General features: G+C 40.0%; 1 protein-coding gene across 3 annotated transcripts in view; it reads left to right on the top strand.

The window, feature by feature from the left end:
* Positions 1-3,501: 3,501 nt before the first annotated feature.
* The window catches only part of ERG (ETS transcription factor ERG), a 208,748-nt gene continuing 186,195 nt past the window's right edge, over positions 3,502-26,054 (top strand). For 2 of the 3 annotated variants that reach the window (XM_026651215.2, XM_026651230.2), the window contains exon 1: positions 4,534-4,777. The gene's annotated coding sequence lies outside the window, so the exon portion shown is untranslated. Of the gene's footprint in view, positions 3,815-4,533; positions 4,778-26,054 lie in introns of those variants that run through there. The other variant, XM_026651223.1, reaches the window with a different exon arrangement.

The raw sequence follows: 26,054 nt of genomic DNA on the forward strand, positions 1-26,054 counted from the left end.
ACATGCTTGGGGTTCAACTGATTGCCATATTTGGGGTCAGGAAGGAATTTCTCCCTAGATCAGATTGGCAGAGACCCTGGGGTCTTTTTTGCCTTCCTCTGCAGCAAGGGGCATGGGTCACTTGCAGGTTTAAACTAGTGTATATGGTGGATTCTCTGTAACTTGAAGTATTTAAATCATGAATTGAGGACTTCAGTAACTCAGCCAGAGGTTAGGGGTCTATTACAGGAGTAGGTGGGTGAGGTTCTGTGGCCTGCAAAGTGCAGGTGGTCAGACTACATGATCATGATGGTTCCTTCTGGCCTTAAAGTCTAAATGGCAGTAAATTAATCAGTGTTTGGCCATGTGAACTCTGATCCAATTAAGAGTAGGACCATCTTCCACCAGGTTAGAGAAAAGGGAAATTGGAACAATCAGGGAGGTGCCAGCAATCTTTAACTTAGCAGGGCCCATTTCTATTTTCTTTTACACCCTAAATTCCCATAGAAGAAGGAAGTGTGGTTAATTCTGTGAAAGTAGTCTAGGGATGGAAGCTTGTTCTAATGAGTTCAAAGTAGCTTCAATGGCTAAAGATTGTAGGCTATGCAAATAAGATGTTGTGAAGACCAACAAAATATTTCAGTAGTCTGTCTTTTAAAACTTCAGCTAATATGTCTGCCTGCACATGGAATGACAATGAAAACCAGTTTGTAAATGTAAACAAAAATCTCCATAATCTTTTTACAAACCAATCAATCTTCACATTGAAGTAGTAATTACACTACTATTGGATGTTTCCATTTAAGAAATGATTCAGAAAAAACTCAGACATATTTGCAGATTGCAGTAAATTACCCAAATGTAATTGTACTAATGAATATCCTAGTTAAAACTGAAAATATTTTAGTGATCCTGGTAGACACGCACATATACCCTGGTCCATTTTTGTGGAAACTTTGTCACTAGAACACAGTGACAGATGCACAATATGTTCAATATCATCTTATTCTCTATGTTATGCAAGTTGATAGGAATTATGCATTATGCAATTTTATAAAGCAGTTTGTGGTCACCATGTGTTATTAAGAACTGCTGTGTGTACAGAAGAACTGCATCTGACACACGCTGCAAAAGTTCTAGACTATCAGTTTGCTTGAAATGTCTGTATCCCAGCCTAGCCACCATTCTTTGGGAATAAAGAGCATCAACTATTGGACATTTTAGTCCGTTTATCAATCATAAAGGCAAATAATCATATTTATTTTGTCAATCTAATGACTGAATCTTAGTATTCTTTCATTATACAGTAGCCACCCATACAAAGTAACTATAAAATCTATAACTACCTTAATATATTGTGCTACTTTCTGTGTCGAAGAAAGATTCTTTTGGGCCCTCTTCATGCTAGATTTATGTTCTCTGAAGATTTAAGTATATTAGTATGGGTAATCTCACTCCATTACCTTCTATAAAACAAGATCTGTGACTTCCTCCCTGGTGTGCATTTACCATATCGAAATGGGCTACTATTTTCATATTTAACTCACTGGTAAGTCATAAAATCAGCTTAAGGAGTGTCTGCCCAAAGAACTGAACATACAAGATGATAAAAGGGAGCTTTTATTACTCATAACAGTATTGATGTTATATTAAACATTGAACATTGACTATTGTTTTGAATTGCAGCCTTGGCACCCTCATCCAGCCTCCCTTTCAGCTTTGAAATAGACCAAATTCAGAAATTTACAAGGCTTTTAAAAAACCTAGATGAAGCAATTAAATCTCCAGATTGGAGGATGTGATCCTTTAAAGGCCCTTTACAGAATATCAAAAGAAAGAGAGGATTATATTTAGCAGGTGTGAGAGCCCACGCAGGACATTTCATTGAGAAAGAGCCTGATATTATCCAGCAACAAATACTTAAATTAATATAAAACATCTTGGGGGGAAGTGGATTTTCTTTTCTTTTTTGAAGTATTAGGAAATTATAACACTTTGTGGCTCCTTCAAACCTGAAAGGTCCAAATATACATGAGTCAATGGTATGTTAAAAAAAAAAAAAAAAAAAGGGGGCGGGGGGAGTTTAAAACAAAGACTTTGGTAGGACTGGGGAGACAAAGAGTGGGGGTAACTGACCATTTGCCTTAAAGCAAGCAGAGTAGCTCTGCATTTTCTTTTTCTGTCTCATTCATAGATCTGCACCACTACCTAATGGATCAAACCAGAAACAATGGACCACAGACTAAGCCGCTAACACAGCCTATGGCATAGCCTTCTGAATGGAGCTATGGAGTCAGATTATTCTTAATACAGGGCTAGGTGTTCCAGGGAAGTGAGAGTGGCGAACTTAAAAGAACCAGATTATTGACAGCTGCCAAACCAGGTTTGTGTCTGCGTACTCCACCTTGATCATGATGGAAGCATCATCTTTCTTTCTTCTGTTTTCTGGATCCCTTGAGATGCAACCTTTCATTACAGAGTTAGTGTATTCTGATTGGTTTGTCTCTATCTAGATAACATACTCAATGATCTAAAGTGGAAAACTGGACTCTGTGGTTTTGTGGGGAGATGTACCCTCCTCTATTCCTTTATTCACCAGTGTGAGGTCCTAAATTTTAACCAGTTGCTATTTTTTGCCTTTCTTGAAAACAGTGAATGTAATGTCCCAAAGCCCCATGTGTTCTTGTTATAACTTAATAAAGCCACTCAATCGACACTTAACTATCTGTAGCACTAATAGTGTTTAATAGAAAGGAAGGGCCAATTAAATAACACTTCTTACTGACAGATAGGCCTAATCCAACATTTTATTTTGCATTCAAGCTACCCACAAAGATGCATTATCTGATCTCCATAAATTGATTAAAGTGATTCAGGTCTGGGATAGATGTGTCCTGTCCTGTCCCACCTTTTGTTTAACTTTTACCTGTATTTCCTTACTCACTATTAACCTGATGTGGACACATTGAAAGCTGTCCTTTGAGACCTAAATAGCCTGTGCTTACTGTTTTGTCAGTAATTCAAAAATCTATGATGTGCTAAAACCAATCTCACTCATATGACTAGTCTTAGTGGGAAGGACACTTGTGAGACGTCTAGATTCATGCATTGCCAAGTACCGTTTGGCATCTACAGAGTTAAAGGTCCTCGGAACCTATAAGATCTGGTCTAGGTAGTATCTAAAATCAGTACTAGACCCACTTTATTTTTTCCTTAAAAACAGGAAATGGAGCCCTGAAGGCTTTTTAACTGGAGAGAGAGAGAGTTGGGAGGGGGTATACTAGCTCTGCCCATATCCAGCCCTGAGCCTGACCCAGACTTGGGGGTCTCTCTGTGTGGGTTCCCCCCCATTATTTTGGCAGACTTTTTGGAATGTCTGGGAGCTAAGGGCTTTGCTTCATGGAGCAGAATTCTGAAGCAAGAAAAAGAGAAAGTTATAGACTAAACCACAGAAATGTAAACATGTCTGCAGCTAAAATAACTCCACTTTCATTGAAAACACTCCTCACTCACAATCAGACTTCTGTGTGCTATGCTCAATAAAACTGCACGTTAATAGTAAGCAATTAATACATTATGTAGCCCTGCTTTAAAAACCGAGACACCTTTAATTATGATTATTGTTATGATCATTAAAGGAGTACTCGATTTTCTTCTTTATATGCTTTGCTCTCGATTCCGACTGTTAGCTGGGGTTCCTAGCTGGGAAAGTGCAGGAGAGGTGTCTTTCAGAACATGAGTGAGAGCAGCATGAAATGAACAGAAGGAACATTGCACAAGATAAAGTAGGGAAAATGCAGTTTCAGCACGGAGATAAGAGACAAAAGACACCTCGGTAAGGACCCTTTTTAATTTTAAAATTATTTTTTGTTTTGTTGAGGGAGGGGGTAAGTGTGTGGTGGTGGTGCTGGTGGAGGGCAGGTTACAATCTAAATGACACTGAGGAGACCCTCACGTGGTTTGATGGATCTCACTTCACCCCTTTGTCTTTTTGTCCTGGTTTTTTTCATCCTTTCCATTACTGATGTGTTCTTCTCGGGGTTTTAAAATTAATGAACTGTCCTTAGCATAGCTGTCTCTGCGTTCCCTTCACTTCCTCAACTTTAACATCTCACCCCGCGCCCAGTGCCTTCACGCTCCCCTCCTGTCTCTACAGGAGTGGAACCATGTTATGACCAGCTTAAATAGTTGCCCTGCATCCCACCCCTCACTTTCATTGAATCGAGGTATCTGTTTTTTACACTTTAACGTTGGCTTTCCCTCGGGTCCGGGCGCAGTCTTTGCAGATAGCCATGCCTTGTAAAGTTCAGTGTTCCGGGGAGAAATACCCTGGACGCCTGAGTTCTCTCCTCCAGCCCAGTCTGGTCAGTTTTCAGCTTTCATTCCTCCCCCCCCGCCCCTTCTGAGCACCCGGCTCCCCGGCTGGAGGGGACACCCCGAGCCCGCTCCTTCTAGCCCATCAGGTCTCTCTCACACACCCACCCACCCCATCTGCTGGGTCCATGCCCACCCGGGGCCGCGTGCTCGGAGCGCCCGGGGCTGGCCGCGGCGGGGCTGGTCCCCCCGCACGGAGGGAGCTGGGGCGAGCCTGGGCAGTTGCCCTGCTCCATGATTGGAGCAGGAGAGAGGCTCGCTGAGCCCGGGGCCCGCGCTCTGGGCCGAGCCCATTCCGAGTGAAGTGAGTCAATGCAGCCTGCGGCTCCCCCGTGCACTCACTCACTCACTCACACGCTGGCGGCGGCGGCGGCCACTGGCTTCACCCGCAGCCCCGGACTCGCCCCGTGCCCGGCCTCTCCCGGTAAGTCCCTTCTCCTTCCCGCTCGGGTCGCTTCTTGGGAGGAGGGGGGGTACACGGGACGCGGCCTCGGCTGCCCCCCCAGCGCCGCCGCAGCAGCAGCAGCTGGGGCTGGGGTGGGCAGGGAAAGTTTGACAGGGAGCAGGGCGCAGTTCCCCTGCCTCTCGGGAAGCGCCGGGCGGGCGCCTGAGGGGCTGGCTCAGCCCGCTGGCAGGCTGGAGATGCCCCCCGGGGCGGCACAGGGCCGGGAGCGCTGGCAGCCAGGCGCCCTCACACTGGTTGCACTTCCGCTGGGACAAGCGGCGGCTCAGCCTGGCCACCGCCTGCCTTGTGTCAGCCCAGCCCCGCGCAGGGTTCAGCGGGGGCTGCTGTGCGGGCGCTCGCGGCAGTGGGCGCAGGCTGGCCGCAAAGCGCAGGGCCAGGTGCTGCTCCAGGAGGCTGGGCTGGTTGCGAGCAGGGTGACAGGCTCCGCAGGGAAAGTTTCCTGCCGCTGGGATGGGTGCGTGTGTGTAATGTGGGTAACGTTACTTCCCCAGGTGTGTGTGGGGGGGCGGGGAGATATCCCAAAAGAGGTTAAGGATCCTCTGAAAACGTGCTGCCACCAGTAAGGTCATGGGGATAGATTCCCTGGTTATTGGTAAAACATGTGGAGCCTTCCGTAGGGCAACCGAAACATGGGACGTGTGCTCGGTGGTGTTTGCCCGGCAATAAGGGTTGAATTAAGATGCTGCCTTGGTTTTGGGTGAATGGCTGAAAGACATCCTTCGGAGGGAGTTTCTATACAGCCCATGCATGTGTGTATAACGCACAGCATATAGCTGTGAAATATGCGCCATCATCACCTTGGATTGATTATACGTGGAATAGTTGCAAGAGAAGTTTTGTGCCTTCAGAGTTGCTTGTTATTACTGATATTTCTCAGTAATCCCACATCTTTCCACAGCTTTACCTTTTCAAGCACTTGTATGCTTTGAATATAAGTGCTTATTATTTTTGGTTTGATCATTAGATATACTGAATGGTAGCAGGAGAAGTATCTCTTTATGTCTACTGTCCCCACACTTATCCTTTTAAACTTTCTTTAGTTTTAATTTCTTCATACACTTTATTTTCTGCCTCGCTGCTGGCTTTGTGGCTATTTCCCTATGATTTTTCCATATTTTGTTCCTTTTCATAATAGCTCCAATATTTTTCTGTCCTCCTACAATCAATAATTCAATTAACTGGTATCAATGGTCCCTTTTAAGTTGTACAGCTCTTGCAAAAGTTAAATGGTGTTTTAAATGTATTTTCCTAAACCTTTAATTAAACTGAAATTATCTAGTGAGATTCAGAATTGGTTGTGGTACATTTTAGATTAAATGCACTGATATAAATATATTTAGTGATCAAATGACTTTCTAGCAGTATTTTGAATGTAAATAATCATAGTTACAAAACTAAAACTGTAAGTTAAAATTAGCATAAACTTCCATTCATGACTGTATTTACTATGAATCTACAGAACAGCAAGTAAACTTTTACTTTTTAGTCAAAATTCTAATCCTACTGTATATTAACAAAATATTTGTGTTGGAGTAATAGTTTGTAGTTTACATTCTGTCCATGTAATTTTGAGTTCACTAGGGAAAGTGGGATACTTAGGTCTATGGACTGCACATGGAGAACTGTCACATTCCTTAGTTTTAACCCTTTATCCACTTGCATAGTTTCATTCAAGCAAATGGAGCAGACTGAAAAGACTGCTTCTGGCTAAGACAAGAAATCAAAACTTTAATGATATTAGCTTAGGTACTGTTGAACGCATATTTGATAAATACATTTTGATTACCTGGGGAGGGTAGGGACTTTAAATTGAGTGTTTGACAGCTTCTTAATTAAAATAAATAAGAAAAGGCAAATCAAACCGATACACGATTAAAGTGATGTGATACAAAGATATTTTGGTGTTGAATATCTTATCCATTTCTTAAAAGAAGACTTTTTTTTAAAATATTGGGATATTGTAAATTAAGTTATAATTCAGGCCTTATAGCACTGTTTCATACACACATGCATGCAAACACTGGCTAACTTGCTACAAATTTGTGCAAATCTTTGCAGGAAAAAAATCCTCAGCTCAAAAAGCACTTCAGGATTTAGTTTTGAATAGCATCCACCCCCACCTTCCCCCAATTTATTCCCAAAGGTTAAACAAATCATATAGTACTGGATAGAGTTACATGTTACAAGAATTTTATAAATGATCTGTCAGTGTAAGCTCTAGATGTGTTTAGTGTGTTTTTACCTTAGGAGTTTAATGCTGCTAAAATGTTACTCAGTTTTGATTATATGCTGTGCAGTCTTTAGTCCCCAAATACATACTTTAACTAAGTGTCTTGTATATTAGACACATCTTTCTCCTTATACTTTTGTAGTAGTGTCTCCTCATCCCTTTTATTTCTCTTCTTGAACTACTTTTAATGAAGTTTGCTTTGAATTCTTTGTCATACTTTCAAACAATACAAGACTTTAATTCCATAGAGGGATTTAAGTGAAATAAGCCATGAGAGCAAAATGCAGGTTGTCACAAATTTTAAAATGGACTTTGTTGTTGCAAATTTGTTATTTGTATATGATCAGGTTAAAATTTTTCTATCTAAAATGACAATTTAATTTCCATAGCTAAAATCATGGTTGCTTTGAAAATATTCTTTGTCATATTGGTATTATGACATGAGGCACTGATGTGACTTTGCTATCTGCTGTTATATGGAAAACTTATTTTGTGCATGCACTGTGCACATGTGTAAACAAATATAAAATCCTTGGATAACAACCTGTGATCCAACAACATCACATGAGCAAAATAACTTACCACTGATAAGGCAAATCCCTTTCTATTCTACTCCACACAAAATGCCAACTTTCCTCTACCTAGAAGTAAGGCTAATTTGATTGGTTCTCTCTCACCAGAGTAGTTCATTAATTATGCACTGTCAGTAGTGTCCAGGTACTCAGCAAAGCACTGTTTCATCTCGTTCCTAGTTATATGCACTTAATTAAGTTAGGGCTAAAGAACTCCAAAATCTTTTGCAGTCATGATGGTATCTGGGCATACAAAAATGTTACATTTCTTTCCCCTCCTTTTATGTGTGTGTGCAATTCTTAAATACTGGAGAACTTAACAGAATGGGTTAGCAGAGCCTTTTAATGTAGTGAGACCGAAAAGGACCTTTTAATTGAAAACATCTTTTAGAAATGTTTTAATTACTGTGGAACTGGTTATTTTCACGGTAAATACATTTTTCTGGAAAAGGCAAATGGACAAATGTACGGTTATGCCTTACTTTCTTTAATCATGCAAATACTGTAGTTATGTGGAAGTCAATGGGACCTTCTCCAGCTAGAAGTTGCTTACAGGGAGTGTTTGCAAGAAACGGTCCTGTGAGCCTGATACAGCTTCCATTGAGGTCATTGGTGCAAGATCAAGCCCTGCATATCTAATGCTGCACAGCACATTTTTCTAACATGCAGTTGCTCTTTTAGTCTATATTTTATATTTGCAACTTTACCATCTGTTAATTTAAAGAGATTTTGTTCATAAAATACATTTTAGCAAGACACTTTCAGTATAATGTTCATCCATGGGTTGAAAAAAATTACCTTTCATGCGATAATGTCTTACTCTGGTTTTCATTATAGCCTGCAGCTATTCACTTTCACAACCAACAGAGTATTTTTTCCCCCTCTTATGGTCTTGGTCCTGCACTTCTTACTCAGGCAAAGCTCCCACTAACGTCAAACATCTCTGAGAATTTTGTCTGAATGTAGAATTCAGGTTTGAGTTCTACGGGTTCACATTTAATTTGGCATTCTGCAAGATGATGAAGTAGGAGGGCAAAATTTAATATGCTTACTTGGTAGCATAGTAAGACTAGTGTAGGTAGAAAGCTGGCAGTCTAAAATTACTTTGCTAAATTTAAATGTAAGTAAAAAATAGGCAATAGAAAAAAAATTAAAGGGTATGTCTAAATATGGAGCTGTGGACATATCTGTTATATTTAACCTGCATTTTAACCTCTTCTATTTATAGATAGTGGTGTGTGTATAATCTGTTGGACTTGATTGAGTATAGGAAACAGTAATTTAACAATGAAAACTAAAGGGCATACACTTTAGATACGGAACATGCATGCATACTACTGATTAACATAGATGTGTGTATGAAAAATAAAATATCTGAGTGAGACATTTTTTATGTTGACTGGAGAACTAAAGTGATATTTGATGTAGTATAAACACGAATGGATTCACTAAAGGTCTGATTCCAATACATCTAATGCAGGCAAAACTCCCACTAACTTCAACAACTATTCTGCCTGCATAGAGTAGGAGATTGTATCCTAAAGATTTTTTCTCAAAATTGCATTGCAACCACACTCTGTTAGTGCTTTTTAATTTAGAAATTTGTTAGGAGAAATAGATTGTTCTTGCATGCTGCTTGCATCAGATGTAATCTCTTCTTGGCACAACTTCATTCCAATAAGAAAAACTTTCTCCAAGACAAAAAGAACAAAATCACTAGTTATTTTTGTTATATAAGAAAATTAATATTTATATGCTGCATTATCAAACAAGACAATAACCATATGTTTTCATTTTATCTTGAGGTACAATACACAAAGAGTCATAAGTATGCCTTGATGGAGAGTAGTTTTAAACTAAGGTCTCAAGCTTCCAACTACTTACTACACACAGGAGTAGCCCCATTGAACTCCATGTGACTAGTCATGTGTGAGGTTACTTGTGTGTGTATGTGGTTGCAGGACTGGGACTTTATTTTTCAGTTAAGGATGTTTTAAATCAGAGGATCTAATCCATCAGGAGCCCATCATCATGGCGTTTGGGTGGCTGTTGAAGTATTCTTTCAGTGTCATGACTTCCAATTTCTTAACTGTCCATCAATTGGTGACATGCTTGCATTTGTGCCTTTAATATCGCAACCAGAAGATTACTCATATGTTCTGACATTGTGTAGTATTGTTAAAATAATTAAAATGGTTACCTTTTTAAAAAGGACTGGGCCTAAAGATAAGCATGATTTCCTTTCACTGATTTCCACTGCATTTTGGGGCCTTTTTCAGGATCTGGCATTTAACCCAGAATTTTCAACCATAGGTGCCTAAAGTTAGGCAGCTAAATTCATGTTTAGGCTCTCGGATAAGGGGCTTGGTTTCCAGAGATGCTAAATATGTATTAAACCTGATTTTAGGAACCCAATTCTGAAAATTTTGGAGTAAAAAGCAGATTCTGCAGAAGGTTCAAAATGGAGGGAGTGCAGATGTATTATCACTTCACAAGGAGCCAGGAACTGGAGAGGCTGTTCAGAGGGCTTTGCAATGGCTTAATAGGTAACCTCTATTTGAGAACAGGGGGCAAGAGTTTGTGGGTGGGACAACAATATGGAAGCAGAGCATGGCCAGTGGGTAAGAGAATAATACCACATCCTCATTTACAGCAAGGGGTCATAGCAGGTTACAGCCACTACTATAGCAAATGGGCTGGGCTGTAATAGCAGCAGCACCTTGGCATGTCTACCCAGCAAAGAAAAACCTGCATGTGGCCCATGCCAGCTGACTTGGGCTCAGGCTGTGGAGCTGTTTCATTGCTGTGCAGACTTCCGGACTCAGACTCTGGTACCCTCCCACCCCGCAGGTAATAACAGTCCTGACCAGGCTGGTGAGGAGTAAGATTCCATTCCCTGTCATGCCCCAGCATAGATCCCTTGCACAAATGTCTTTTACTTCAAGCTATGCACTAAACACCAGGAATTGGCCATAACTGCCATTTGTTCTAAGGCTTTGTGTAATTAGCAAAACGTTGTTGTTGTTAGCCCTCAGTATTATATCATGGGGATTTTTAAAAAAACCGAACAGTCTTCAGAACATACAAGATCTTTAAGCATAAAAGGGGGAAAGCTACCACCATGAGTCACCAATCAACCCTGCCAAAAACTGACTTTGTAGGTTTGGGCAGTCTGGAGTTTTGTTAAACTCTGCAGAAATCCAGCATTTTAGGTGATCAAATGCACTCAGTCTCCTTTGAGTTCCCTTAAAATTCTCATAGTGCCCAAGAGCGCTGCTGTTTTCTGGAAGTCACTGATCATGATGTCTTGCACTCCTAACGTGTTCTTGAGCTGCTCCTTAGGGATCGCTCCAAGTGCTCCAGTAATCGCTGGGGTCGTCTTTGTTCTAGTTTTCCATAAACATTCCCTTTCGTGGCAGAGTTCTCCATACTTCGCTATCTTCTCTTCCTGTTTCTGTCTGCTGGCATGGCAATGTCAATTAATATGGTCTTGCCTGTCTTCTTTTCTATAACAGCTATGTCCAGCCTGTTTGCCTGCACTATTAAGTCTGTGACAATTGCCAGATTGAATTATTTATTTCATGTTTATATTATGTGGTAGTGCTGAGAGTCCTGTGTGCGGATCAGGGCCCTGTTGTGCTACTTACTATACATATTCATATCTTCTAAATTATGAATCATGCAGATTACAAACTTTAGCAAAGCTAGGAAAGTGTTGTGATTAGCTGTAGCGCTATGTGTTAGCTAATTTGTTTTTGCTGATTAAAAGTAGGTATGTTTAGTATGCGGGACATGTTTTGATCAAACTATTTTTTTAAAATTATTTTCTTTCATTCAGCAGTTTCAGTGTATTCAGTCAATAAATGATTATCGTAACACAGTTAAATTTATGCATGAAAGTTACATAAGTTTCTTGAACTGTACAGTGAATCGCTTAGAAAAGTTAAGCTCTATTCAAAAGCACAGCAAAATACAACACCGTTTTATACTTTCCAGTATTATTTAGAAAATTAAAATGGTCTGTGTAAGGAAAGAAATGACTGGATATGCAGAAGCAAAGGCTTCTAAGCTAATTTCAATTTTCTAAGGAAGTGTTGTCAGTTCTGGATAAACTCTCTAATAGATTTAAATTTTGATTTAAAATTCAGTTTATGAAATGGACTATTCTCTATAGAATACAGAAATTAGCTACTGAGGATTTATGGCATTACTTCAAAAGTAACGTGATATATTTCATTACAACATATAGTGGGACTGGACTTCAAAGTCTGCTTTAGAAAGAATAAGGTTTTTTTTGCAGAACCTCATGTAAAATAGGTATGATAAAATTAAGCCATAAGTTTTCGAAAGAAACTTTTACTGTCACAATTGCTGCGCTGAATGTAGTTGACTGTTCAAAAGTTTATAGGTTTTCTTAGAATACATTTGTTCCAGTGGCATCAAAAGTAGATTTTAACAGAAATAATTGATGTAAAAAATCAAGGGCCCAATTCTGCCCTGATTTACACCCAATGCACATACTGATTTCATTAGGTTTGCCGAGGGTGAAATTCAGAGAATATGGTTCAATAACTTTCTTTCCATTTACAAGTTATCTAGCATTTTTACAGCCAACAATCCACACTATACTCGGCATCTCTTGTAAACAACACAAGCTAAATCATCTGCCACCAATATGTATGTCAACATTCTGAAACTATAAGGAACAGATCTAAGTAAATATCAGTAAGGCCCCAATTCAGCACAGCACTTGGGCATGTGCTTGAATTTAAGCACATGCTGAAGTGATTTGCTAAATCAGAATTTAAGATTTTGATCCTGTTGTCCTTATTCATGTAAATCCCTCACTGACTCAATAGGAGTTTTACTGAAATGAGAATTGCACCCTTAGGGACTGATCCAAAGCCCAGTGAAGTCAATGGAAAGACTCCAATTGACTTAAATAGGTTTTCGATGAGGCCTTAGAATACTAGCAGCTGATTTCAGAGAGATTAAACAAAAATCATCGGACTGTAAAGAGATCAACTGAACAGAATGCTAAATTCATATTTTAAAATGAATAATAAAATTGCTTTAAAGTTAGCACATTATGTTTTTAATAGCATGTAATAGTCTTGTTTCTACAGATACACAAACGCAATATGGCTTGGGAGCTGATCACGGCTTAAAAATGCATATATATTACCAAAACAGCAATAAAGTTTGCCAGTCAAACAGATGCTAAAGCCACTCTTATTCTCTAGTACTTTCACCAAGAAAAGGAAAAGCTGTTTTATGCTTTCTGGTGTGATATGTATTTTAAATTCAGTCAAAAATGTGAAATGTGACTGTTTTATCCATAAAATGTTTCAGTGTTAATTTAGTTCTGAAACAAGACAGACATATACTGTACTGTTACTGAGATTCCATTCTGCTGATGACAGAACCAAGATAGCTTAGAAGTGTCAATTTGTGTTTTTTTTTAAGAAGTGTTCAAGTGTGTTTGACATTTTAAACATTGAGTGAATTTCACCCACTCTATGGTGCAAAGGGCCAGCAGAAGGCCTCTGCGCTACTTAAATCTCTCAAGCCCCACTTGCACTCTCAAAGCAGGGCTAAAGCAGCACATAAGCTTTGTGCTGGCCCTCTGCATAGAGTTGTTTTTACTCGGGTGAGTGGTATCTTATCACGTGACTCCTCAAAGTGCTGGCTGAGCAACTAGGTGCAGCTTACCTCTGAAGTTGTGGTCATATTTTGAAAAGTAACTCTGTAAGAGCTAGCATAGCGGGGGGTAGGGATGTTCCATGGTTTGTTGGCTTTCAGTGTGTTCCATGGCAGTTTACTGGGGAAAAGGGTTTAACTGCCAGCCTTGCAAACTTAATGTAGATGCTGAGCACTATTCCTTTTGGCTTTTGCAACAATACCAGTGGTAAAGATTCTGCAACTAGAATTTAGCGAACAAATTTCTTGATGAGGTGTTAGCCAGATTAGAATCCCTCTAAGTCTTTCATTGCTGGGGTGGTTCTGCAGGACTAAAGAGGACTGAAAAGTAGTGAAAAATCTATTTCAGTCACTGAAGTAAGCAGACATGACTCAGAATACTCACAGGGAACAGATCTGTTGAGTAAAAAGGTGCCATTTTTACACAGTCAGTTTTCTGCCCATAAGTGCTCTTTAAACTCTTACTAAAATAACATACTTGCTCTGGCACTTCTCTTGGAAAGCTGAAATGTGAGTGAGAGAGGGTTGCTTTGCTGTATTTCAGCATCCACTTCAAAACTGGACAAATTGTGTGTGATATTTGTAATGAATATATGGCATCAGACCATATTGCACTTAAGAGAAATATTGAAAGAAGCTATTTGAACTCATTGGGAAGGGGATTCCTGTTTGGATCATTTCAGCATTTGGAGGCGGGAAAGTGTGATTCCCATTTCCCTTAAGTCTGTATGTTAATGGTAAAATGAATCATAATTCTCAATCATCCTGGATTCCTAGTAAAAGTTCTAATATAGGCTTTGCAATTAAATTTGTTAGATGTGTATTAAGACTCTTGTAATCATTCACTGCAGGTTACACTTAGAATGTGCGAAGTGAGTGGTCTAAACTAAAAATGAGTCTGGAATCACAGTGATGTAAGCCATGCGTGTTTATGGTCTTTGAGAAAATGATGTAATCAGTGGCAATCAAAACCCTAAAGTGGTAAAGCTGATATTCAAGTGAGAATAAAACGTTCACTGCTTCTGTGCATTTAAGGCCTAAGCCAGCACCCACTGAAGTCAATGGAGCTATGCTGATTAACACCAACTGAGGATCTGCCCCAAATGAGACTTTCCATTGATTTCAGTGGAAGTTGGATCTGGCCCCTATTTCAAAATTTGCCATGTAATCAGCAACCTGGTTAAAGAGAGAAATGGATTCACAAAAGGCCACTTACTCCTAAATACATGGTAGTAAATTTCTGAGCAATAGTCTGTTTTAAAAGAGGCAAGTTGGGAGCCTAAGAATCCTCGCTGGCCTGTGACAATTCAAACCCATTCATATATTTCACTTCAACCGCAAATGTGGACTTGTCAGTCACGTTATCCACTCTCAGAGCAGTAGTCCTATCAAAAGACAGAAGAAGTGTTTAAATGTTCTGTAACAGAGTTGGCCGCCATCCACACCCTCTCAGAGCTAGAGGTCATTCTACAGCACCCTCCCTCTGTTTCCCCCCCTCCTCAGGGCCCTTTAAGAACTCACTGTCCACACATCATTCAAACAAATCCCCTCTTGGCCCACTTTAAGACCTTTGGTACGCTCCGGTCCTCTAGGTCTTAAGCCCAGTTCAGTGCCTCTTTTCTGATTAACCCAAAATAATAAAGCAGAAATTCTCAGTTTTAGGCTCAGCTGGTCTTTGCAGTCTCTCCCAATCCTCCCTGTCTGGAGAGCTTTCTCCCACTCACTCCAACTTTTTCCTTGTCACTCAGGGGCCTTCTTGCTCCCTGAAATCGTATAAACTCCCCCCCCCCCATTTTACTGTAACATCCTGCTTTTTATATATGGGGAATCACCTGACCAACCCAGGTTTGGCTCATCCTGTAATCAGGGCTGGCTTAGCTCTAGGCTCTCCAGCCCAGAGGTAAGCCACCCTGCTACAGGTTCTGTCCATATTCAACATTTTCAGTTGGTTTTAAATAAAAAATATACCAAAGGGTCTCTATGCTTCCCTAGTTCAAAATAACCCAGGATGAATGGATTTGGAAACTTATCTTCACACAGGAAGCAAACCCTGCCTTTTCTACAGAAGAATTAGAAGGAATTTCCCCAGTACAGACGTGCAGAGTTTCCAGGTCTCTGTATGGGTTCTTTTCCTAGAGGTACAGGACTATATGCATACAGGCTCTGTGACTTCTACTGTTCCTGTCGCTTTCCAGCCCCTTTCCACAAAGATTCAGTAGAGCTGTGCTGTCACGGACTTCTAACATCCCCTCCCCTAGCCTTCTGCCTTGGGGCCCAGTAGCACTTCCTCTGCAGAATACTGCTTGTTTTGTCCCTTTAAAATGTGAAAGGCATTTAAGATATGACAAAATTAACACTTAGAAAGCACACAGGTTTGCATGGTTCTTAGCACATCAGCTCCCTTTCTCCTTCCCTTTAAGTGGGATGAGTGATTTTTGTGGTGAAGAAGAAAAGGGATAAAAATCATGTACTTGGGACAAAAATTCCCACCACAGTTCTTGTTAATTGACACCTGTGTTGGCAATCTTAGCAGAGAGTCCAAAGAATGAATGGACATGAAGGTAGAATTCTTCTCTCAGACCTGTTAGGTCCCCTTCAGAATAGAGTGGAGGAGCATAATGTAGGGAAAGTTAGACTGCAGCTGCTATTCTTTGGATCGAGGATTTCAGTGTCCAGTGCCATCAATACATTTCCTTTCATGAGCTCTAAATTCACTTAAACAAATGTATGACATACAAATAAAAAGTACAATAGAATACAATATAAGGTCATATATCTGAATCTGCTTTATAATATAGACTGCATTGTTGACTACAGATTTCAAATGCAAGCAGGAATGATCTCTTCCTTTTGAGAAAATAGAGGAACTGGGTGACTCAACACAAGGTATTCTGCAACAGGGTTAACTCTAGGCTTTCAGTTGCCCGAGACCAACCAATTGGTGAGTTCCTCGCAAAGCCTGGAATGAGGCTCACAGAGTTGCTAAACATTTTGTTTCTTTAAAGAGTCACCTGTCTTTGCTGTTTAATTGAAGTGTCCCTACTCTATATTATTCAGGAAGCAAAAGTTAGCCTGTATCAGTGTGCAGTGCTCATATAAACCCACTTAGGCTCACAGAGATGGCTCAGGCTTTATCTCAACACAGTTTGTTCATGTTGATGCTTCTGAGGCATGTGATGGTCTAAAGGATGCTGTTCCTACATCCTGTGCTGTTGGCAATAATGAATGCTTTGGGGAAATGGACTAAGGCAAACCCATTTCCTTCACAATTAGGGGGAAACCAGTGGTGCAGCAAATCATTAAACATTAGACATCGCTCTACCAAGTCCCTACAAAAATGCCCTCTGTTTAAATTAAGATCCAGTTATGACCCCATTATCTTTAAAGAATATCTTGAAAGAAGATCTCAAATAAAAATAAAGTTAGTTATGCAGGCCACATGTTAGATTGTTCAAAAACTGGATGCAACAAGAAAACATTCATGCCTGTTATGGAGGGGAAAACATCTGGAGTGAGAGGTCAAGAATTACTCTCCATCCTACCCCTTAAAATATATGACCATCGTTGTCCTGCCAGGATCAGTTTCCATAGGAAGTATCTGTGGCATAGTTGTAAGTCACAGAGATGGCAGCAACCCTTCTGTAGCTTCCGCATGTGCACTTGATATTTTTCAAAATGTCTGCTGTCCTTGCATGAATGTAACTTGCTCTTTCATGACAGATCTTTAATGATTTTTCTCCATCCTCTTTTGGACTTGCTCACTCCCATTCAGCATGTATGCTGTGTGTGTCCTTTAATGCAGTGAGTAGCCATATTTATGAGTAGCAGTAATAATAGTCCCTAACGGGCCAGTTCCACTCTTGCAGTATGACAAGTTTGTGCTGCTGCAAAGCTGCTCTAAAGTCAGGTTAGCCAGCATCTTGAGGATTCCTGGGTGGCTCCAGGATCATGGAGGTGCAAACATGGCTTAAAACTACCTTTCTATGCCAAATCCTCCTCAGCAATGCAATGCAATGAACTCCTAGGCCAAAACTGAGGATCAGGGCAAATATCTCCAAAGTATGTTATAAACATTAACGGAGACAAAGAACTAGTTAAGTAACGTGCATAAGACCACAGAGAAGAGTTCAGTACTAGAGGCGGAATTAGAATTCAGGAGTTCATGGCTGCCATTCCTGAGCTTAGGCTACTAGACCACATCTTTAATTGATCAGTTATTTTAAGTTAGACTGGAGAGTTGGAGTGCACCAATTTTTATGCAAGTTATTAAAATTTTGGCCTTTTTCAAGGTATTGTAATAAAGAGCCCCTAACATTTTTCATTGGGATGTAAATTACTGCAAGGTCTCAGATATGCTTCTTCCATGTGACATTACACAACGGCATTCCTAAGGAAAGACACTACAACCAGACAGTGTAATAACTGAACATTAAAGCATACATGGTTTTGAATTATTACTCAAATAAAAATCATTAAACTCATAACTGATAATGAGAAAAATTAGTGATTAGTGGTTTGCCATTTTGGTTCCCAAAGAATAAAACCAACTTCATTAAACTGACCCTATACTGTCCTTTCTCAGCCTCTGTGAAGGGCAAACACTCCTGAAAATCTGAAACTCATGAATTTAGCTAATAATTGAGTATTCACATTTGAGTAAATTCATCAAAATATGCACAGAATATATCAGAATTCCAGTAATGAGGGGCTTAATCTTGCTTCCAATGATATCAATGAGAATTATGTAGGATCAGATCCTGAGTGTGTGCCTGGAGGAACAACCCTTGGTCCCTGCCACTCCCCCTTCCCCCCAATATGTGCTAGTCAAACTGGGGCCTGATCTAACTCTCACCAAAGTTAATGGAAAGACTCTCATTTACTTCAGTGGGAGTTGGATTAAATTGATTTCAATGGGAGTTGGATCAGACCCATAGAAAGTACTTCCATTTATTACTCTGAAGTCTATTTTAGCAGTGGCTTTAGGGCCCATGTGCTTTGGAGGGGGAAAAAGAGGGTTTTAGGGGGCTATACCCATATAATAAAAAAAAAAAACAGAATTCTGCAGGAATGGTCCATAACACTTCAGTATACAGCAGTGCGCTACTGCAGTATTTGGGGCGATAATTGTTTTTAATAAAGGCAGATGTTAGTAGTAATGTTTCCTCAGACTAGCCTTGATTCTGAATACACATACAGTAGCTATTATTGATGGTTTCATGCAGCTGCATTACATTGACTATAGTGTTTTCTCTTATGCAAAAATGGAAAGTTTGGGTTTTTTTCCCCCTTAAAATGACCATTGTGCCTTATTCAAAACAAAAATCAAAGAAGAAACACTTTTGGGTAAAAGGCAAAAGAAACAAAACTGTGCCAGGGCAGATATTTATGGAAATGCTCTCTGAAGTATTTCCATGAAAAGGCAACTTATTCACTCACAGATGGAGGCTGCTTTTTCATGAGACGGAGAATAATGTACCACACCCTGACGCTGACATGGTGTATAACTTTTCACATATTTTAAAATTAGGCAATAAGGAGGCCATGTTTAAGACACAAAGCTTTTCTTCTTTACTCTGATATAATCAAGTTATCCACAAAGAGGGAAAAAGTAAACCAGGAAAATTTGATTTTATGGAAGAAAAATTAAAATATAAAATTGCACCAATGAATGAGCTATTGAAATGGAAAATTGCAATATTATAAAAAGTCCAACATTACCTTTAAATAATGTTACAATTATATAACACTTAAGTCTCATAAGCTCTCCATGCATTGAGTTCCTGTTTAATTCAGTGGGAGTTTCATACAGTGAAGGATTTCAGGAGTGGCCTAAAAAAGCCTAATTATGTTTCCATTGAAGTCAAGGGGCCTTTTGTCATTCACTTCAATAGGAGTAGGATTGGACCTAAAAAATAAGAAAATGTAAAACTGCTAAAACCATGGGTGCTGATTCTGTGGATGCCCTGGGGCTCAAACACCCACGGGGAAAAAAATAGTGGGTGCTCAGCACTCACCAGCCAACAGCTGTTCCGCAGTGCTGCTGATCAGCTGTTTGGTGGCTGGTGGGAGGCGCTTGCGGGAGGGCGAAGAGCAGCGACTTGTGGATGAGTGGGAGCTTTGGAAGAGGGGGCGGAGTGGGGGCAGGGCCTCAGAGGAAGGGACGGAGTGGGGGAAAGTACATTTTGGGGTGTTTTGTGAAAAGAAAAAAATCTTCTATGGACTCTCACTCTATCTGCTTACAAAATGATGGAGGCATCAGTGGTAGCTCCATAATTGAGATTGCCTTGAGGTTTGCAGTTCTATGCCTGGATCCTACAATAAGTTTTGCATAAGCACAGAAGCCTGCCTGTGTGGAGCTCATTGCAGGATTGGGGATTAAATCCTAGTTTAATATATACCAAATCTGTATCAACACCAAATTTATAACATTTACTCTTTGCGTAAAGACTGAATTTTCAGGAAAGTCATAAGTGAGACTCTGTTCCCGCAAACTCTTAGACATGTGTATGTAAGTGTTTGCAGGATTTGGGCCTAAATCTGTTCTGTAGTTTAGGAGTTAGCAATTGAAAATAACTCCTTTTCAAAACTTATAATTTGAGTCTGACATTTATTTGGCTCTCTCTAGCTAACAAGTAGCTGGGTTATTATGACAGTTCAAAGTTTAGATTCATGCAGCTCTAGACTAAATCTCCAACATAAGCTACTTATATGCATTTGACTTTGTGTGACTAAGGGTGGGTGTCAGTTTGTATGGGAAGGGAATGAGTTGAGGTGGTGTGTAGGATGTCACTGTGGGTGTATATTTTGTGTGATTGTGATGCTAAGTCATGTGGGAGTTGTATAGATGCTAATGTTAGCTAGTACTTTCCTAGATTTGTATTAAATGCATTTAATTTATTTTGATTTAAATAATTTTAAAAAATGCCTATACAAAGGCTCTAGGCACTCTGTCTCTTTATGACAATTATAACGTAACCCCAGTAGCATTAAAACTAGAGTTGTGCAAAGAAAGGTAATTCTGTTTCATAAAGGATTTTGCTATTTTGCTATTTGGATTCATTCTGATTAGGAGGAACTTTATCAAAAACAGGACTCTCCATGGAACACTTAGATTTCAACAAACAAGATGCCACACTCTGACAGAAAAAAAACCAGTTTTGTTGCAGTTTTTCCAACCAGCTCTAATAGAACAATCATTCAGACAGGAACCCTCCCCCACCCCCCGCAAAAAAAAAAAGAAAAAAAGAAGAAGCTTCTTTCTACCCCTTCATTGCTCTTCAAAAACCCTATCAAATTGATGTTCTTTGCACCACGCATGGAGGGTCACCACATTTGGGCTATTCTGGATCAAGGGTGTGGGGACAAATTCTAGAGTCTTGGGGGCCACTCTGCAAATGCCTTGCCATCTCTTGTATAATGAAGGGGGTCCAGCGTGGGTGGTTCTGCTGACCACAACTGTGGCATAATGACATTGTGAGACATGACCTCTCAAGTAATCCAGTCCCCAGGTCATTTAGGGTTGTATAGGACATAACCAACACCTTGAACTTCACCTGGGATGAAATGCTGCCCCATTGAAATCAATGGGAGTTTTGCCACTGACTTTAATGGAACCAGGATTTCACTTCTGGAGATCAGTCAGTGGTCAGTGCAGCTCATGGAGAACTGGTGTCATATGATCCCAGCAAGATGCCCCACTCTGTAAGTGAGCTGTTGCTGTACTGGCTTCAGTCTCTGAATGGTTTTATGGTGTAGCCCATATAATGTGCAATACAGTAGTTTAATTGTGACGTGACACAGCCATCGATACCAGTGGTTAGATCTGCAGCCGAAAGGAAAAGCTGTAACCTCCTAGCCAGAGGCTGATGATAGAAAGCTGAGTGGGTTACTGCAGTTACATGACCATCAAGCAGCAGCTGAGGGGGGGCTAAAAATCATCCCAAAGTTGGTTACCACGCTAGTAATGAACATCAGACATACTCTGTCAATCAAAGGGACTGATATTACCTCCAGTATCTCCTCAGGCTCTTTCCTCTAACCCACCGTCATCACTTCAGTCTTGTCTAGATTGAGCTTCAGCTGATTCACTCTCATCCATGCTCCAATTTCAGCGAAGCCCTGGTTGAGGTGCTGAACTGTATCGTTCAAATTGAATGAGATACAGCCATACAGTTGGGTGTCATCAGCATACTGAAAATACTGCTCCTTATGCTTCCTTAGTAACCTTCTTAATGAACCCATAGACAAGTGGAGGCGACAGACTGGTACCCTGTGGCATCCCAAGTTTAAGAAAACTTTTGAAAGAGGAGCAATTGCCCAAAACTACCCATGGAGATCATTCTGAATTTACAAGGTTATTCCAGTATGTCAGAGCAAATCTTTTTGCAGAAGAAATGGGAATGCATTTTTGTATCCACGACTCTCCAGTGTACAGATCTTAAGATGTGATTATCTGTTCTTCTAAGAACATCAGTACAGAGTTGTTGAAATTGACTTGACTTTCTGCATTTGCTTTTGACACTTCAAGTAATAAATTACAGGTAAAAATGCTAATCACATTGCTCTACCATCTTAGAATTCATCACCAGAAAACAGAATAGGAACAACATTTGAGTATGGTATTGAAATGTATGGTTTAGTTTCTTTGTACAGTGGCACTTACCAAGTACTCTAGTCTCTTCCTAAAGGCATACAATTCTCTCACCACATTGAGGTTTTGTTATAGCATAACTTTAAAATTGGTAGTTATATGCAACTAATGGTTTGGGACTGAATTTATGCAAATATATGCAAATAGAGAATATACTTTTTAAAAAAAAATGTTGGTTAAGGATAGGTAAAAATGTAGATGTGTGTATATATTAACACTTCTATGAAAGTAACTTTTAGCAAAATAATCATAGTCAGGTGTTTGACTCACATGCATTGAGGAGCTATGACAATTCATACCAGCTGAGAATCTGCCTCCGAGTCTTTGAGTTTCAGTAGTAAGAATTAAATCCTGACTTCTGTCGAGTTGGTACACAGAGGAAAAAGGAAATTGGGGGTAGGAAGCTTTTCCTCCCTCCATGGCATTCAAAGGAACTAGAAGTCATGCCCAGATAATGAACTAGTCCCTGTACGGCTTCCCCATGTTGATTTGTTTACTCTCCCTTCTGTTCTATTCTGTATAGGTTCTTATACCGTGCTCATCACAGTAGTCTCTGAGGGCCTTCCTGTAGTGCATTTTGTAATGTGACTAGCATCTGACCCATGTTGTTCGTTCTCTCACACACCACCCCAGACAGTTAATGTATTTAGGGGTCAATCCTCTGAGGAGCTTAGCATACTCTCGATGAAGTCAGTGGGACTTGCAGGTGCTCAGCATCTCACAGGATTGCTCTTCACCTTGTAGGATTGAGCCATGATGATGTAAACAGAAAGCAACAGCTGGCATCTCATAGGGACACTCAAAAGAATATATCCGTGTCCTGCCACAAGCAAATCCCTGTCCTCCAGGAGTCTTTCTGCAATAGATGCACTGATCAGTGCCCATACTCCCTGTCACTGAACCATCCAAGTCAGCATTTAGTCCATATATTAAATGAAAAATGCCATGGACAATAAATCAGTAACGTGCATGGACATCAATGGAACACTTGTGATGACTGAGAAAAGGTTCACAACACCCTTCCATTCCACACAGAACAAAATATTAACCCTTTCAATGATGTCACAGGAAAAAATACCACCAGTTTTTTACTGTTGCATTATGAGTTAGCTTTAAAAGATATGTAAATGTCACTGGAAAAAAATAAAAATGGCCTGGCAGATGTTATAAATAACAATAGCTTTCTCCGAGTGAATGAATACAAGGCTGAGTTCAATCTGCTTCAGTCCGTAAACTGTTAGTGCAGTGCTCTTGTGGTTTATGATGTCAGAAGTGCATTGGAGTGAATTACAGCCTTCTGTTAACTCTGGGGCCATTTATTATCCTGTGTGTAGCTGAAGATCTGTTTCACTACAAGAAACAATTAATAGAATGTTTTTCCTAAAAAAGAAGAAAAATCAGTGTGTATCACTGCTTTGCTTCCCTACCTCCCTTCATACTAAGCATTAGAAAAGGGATATTGCATCTTTAAACTAAGTCCCCTGTGCCTACATTTTTCAACCCACCACAGGAAAGTTCATAGAGTGTGTCCAGAAAGATGTTTTTGTTCCCCCACCTTGGGTTTCAGTCCCAAGACTGCCAATTAAATTATCCCATAAATCCTCCATTATAGGTAGTAAAACCTAATTTTAGATTTCCTGCCCTCTCCAGTGTCTTGCCTGATTGCTACCAGTTGGATAGAGGCTCAACCTGTTAAGCAGACAATTGTAGTGAATTGGCTGTTTCTTTCTAGGCCACATGTGGAGACCTTTTTTAATATGTGGAATTTGATTATAATTCTCTTTTGGCTTTCTTTTACCTTTTAGTTGCTAAAACTTTTTGTAAGGCTGCAACTTAGACATCTGTAATTTATTCTTCTGTAGAAATTGTTTGTGGGAGAAAAAGTTATTAAAATGTGGACTGAGAGAAATGGTAACTTGACAGCCACAGCTAAAATAATATTTCATAATTAGTTCTTAGATAGCTCTTGTAAAAGACTGTACTGGTAAGGCAAACACATTTACACCATTCCTAAAATGTAAGATGAAAACCATCTGAAAATTAACGACAGTAGTTCTTTTTCTGTTTGCCCAAATCCAAATGTATTCCCCCTGCCCCCAATGTTTATTTTCTTAGTGACACATTCTGCTAACCTTTCTCATGCTGAACAGCACTTTACTCCACAAATGGTCTCATTGATTTCTTTAGGGAAGAGACTGTCTTTTGTTCTGTGTTCTCTATAGCACCTAGCATATTGGGGTCCTGGTCCATGACTAGGTGGTATAGTAATATAAATAATATAACATAGGTCCATTTGTCAAGTAAAGTGCTATGCAATGTGAGTAAGGGGGTCAGAATCTGGCCCTTTTGGTTTCAGGTTTTGAGCCTGTAATGAATTCTGGGCAAGTGTACGTCTGCACTTTCATGGAGCACTTCCTTCACTGGGATTCCATGCAAATGCAAGGTTCTCCCTGTGTGGAGTTCAGGAAAAGATTGGGGTCCAAATACTAAGAAAATTAACTTCTTTTTTTCCTAATAGATTTAAATATTTCTCTGGTATTTTGGCTAGAACTAGTTCCTCCAAGTTCTAAATTGCTTGGGAAAACTTTAGGACACCTCATTGCATCTTGCATCCTTGTAGGATCTTGCCTATTCGAATGTGGTTCTATCTACTGCCCCAACCAGGTTGACAGGGTTTATTGCAACGCGGAGATGGTTTTGAACCATGAGCTGAACATGGAAATCCAAGTTTTAGTGATGAGTCAGGAATGACATTTTTTCATCTCTAGAATAGAGTAACAGGAAGTTGTAATGTTTAATTCACGACATAGGGCCCAGTCTTGTTAACACTTGTATGTCTGTGTATCTTTGCTCATGTAAATAGTCACATTGAAAGCAAAAGGACTACTTTTGTGAGTCAATTTACTCACATACGGGATCAGACTCACAGACCTAACCGTCATGATCACTGCCTTTTTGACCTCTAGGCTGGATTACTTTATTGCACTTTACGTAGAACTGCTTGTGACAACCATTCTTTAGCAGCTATTGCACGATTACACAAAAGGTCCTGTAGTGTAGCAAAGAAAGGGTTGCTATGATGGACTATAGGTGCAGTAAATGCAATCCCCATAAATGCAAAGTTGTTTTATTGAATTGTATAAAGATATATATATATATAATAAATTGAAGTGTGTTTCATTACTAAAATTATCTTCATGCATGCACACACTTTGTTTATTATTAGCGGGCTGTTCACGAGTGGGGAGTTTTTTACTTACTGAATGATCACTGAAGCATTTTTTAAAAAGTAAAACACATATAAAGAATAAAATAGGCTGTGCTAACAAAGCAGAAAAAGGAAGGGTGGTCAAAATTAGGGCCTACCAGCCATGATCGTGTCTCTTTGACAATTAAGGAAATGATACCTGAAATGTCCATGTAGTATTATTTAGGTACTTATTGTAAGATCCACAATGTAATAGATGTTTTCTAGCCAGACAGAAAGGAATGGTCCCTTCCCCAAGAGCTCATAAATGAAGACAGACAGACTTGTAGACAGAGAATAGGGGAAATGGGGAAAAATAGATGCTTATTCTATAATGAAGTTATCTCTTTACCTAAAACCGTGCACAATATATGGGAGTAACTAATAACACTTGTGTATGTTCAGAGCCCTGTGTACTCTGCAGTTTCTTGGCCATCTAATTTACACCAGAATCCAGTCCTTGCCGTAAAATTGCACTACATGATCAAAACTTTAAGCTTAAAGAGTTAAGTTCACAAAGGGACCTACGCACATAACTGCCACTTCAGGCATCTAAATACCCAGATGCCACTGGTATTCATAGAACCCCTTCTCAGCTGCTGTTGAACCCTGTAAAGCACCTAAACTGCCTCAGCACTTAAGTTTTTGCAGTACAAGTTCCCTAGGCACCTATGCTTCTGTCTTTGACATGTGCACTGCTGCCTCACTTTAGACATCAGGATGCCTAAACCCCAGGGCAATTCACAAACTGGGGTAAGGTAGGCACTCCTCACCTTTGTGGCTCTGATCCAGTAAGCATGCTCTGAGCATACCTACCTCCATGTGAAATGGGGGTG

The sequence above is a fragment of the Terrapene carolina genome, unplaced genomic scaffold, assembly GCF_002925995.2.
Source record: "Terrapene carolina triunguis isolate 2854851 unplaced genomic scaffold, T_m_triunguis-2.0 Scaffold30, whole genome shotgun sequence".
NCBI lineage: Eukaryota > Metazoa > Chordata > Testudines > Emydidae > Terrapene > Terrapene triunguis.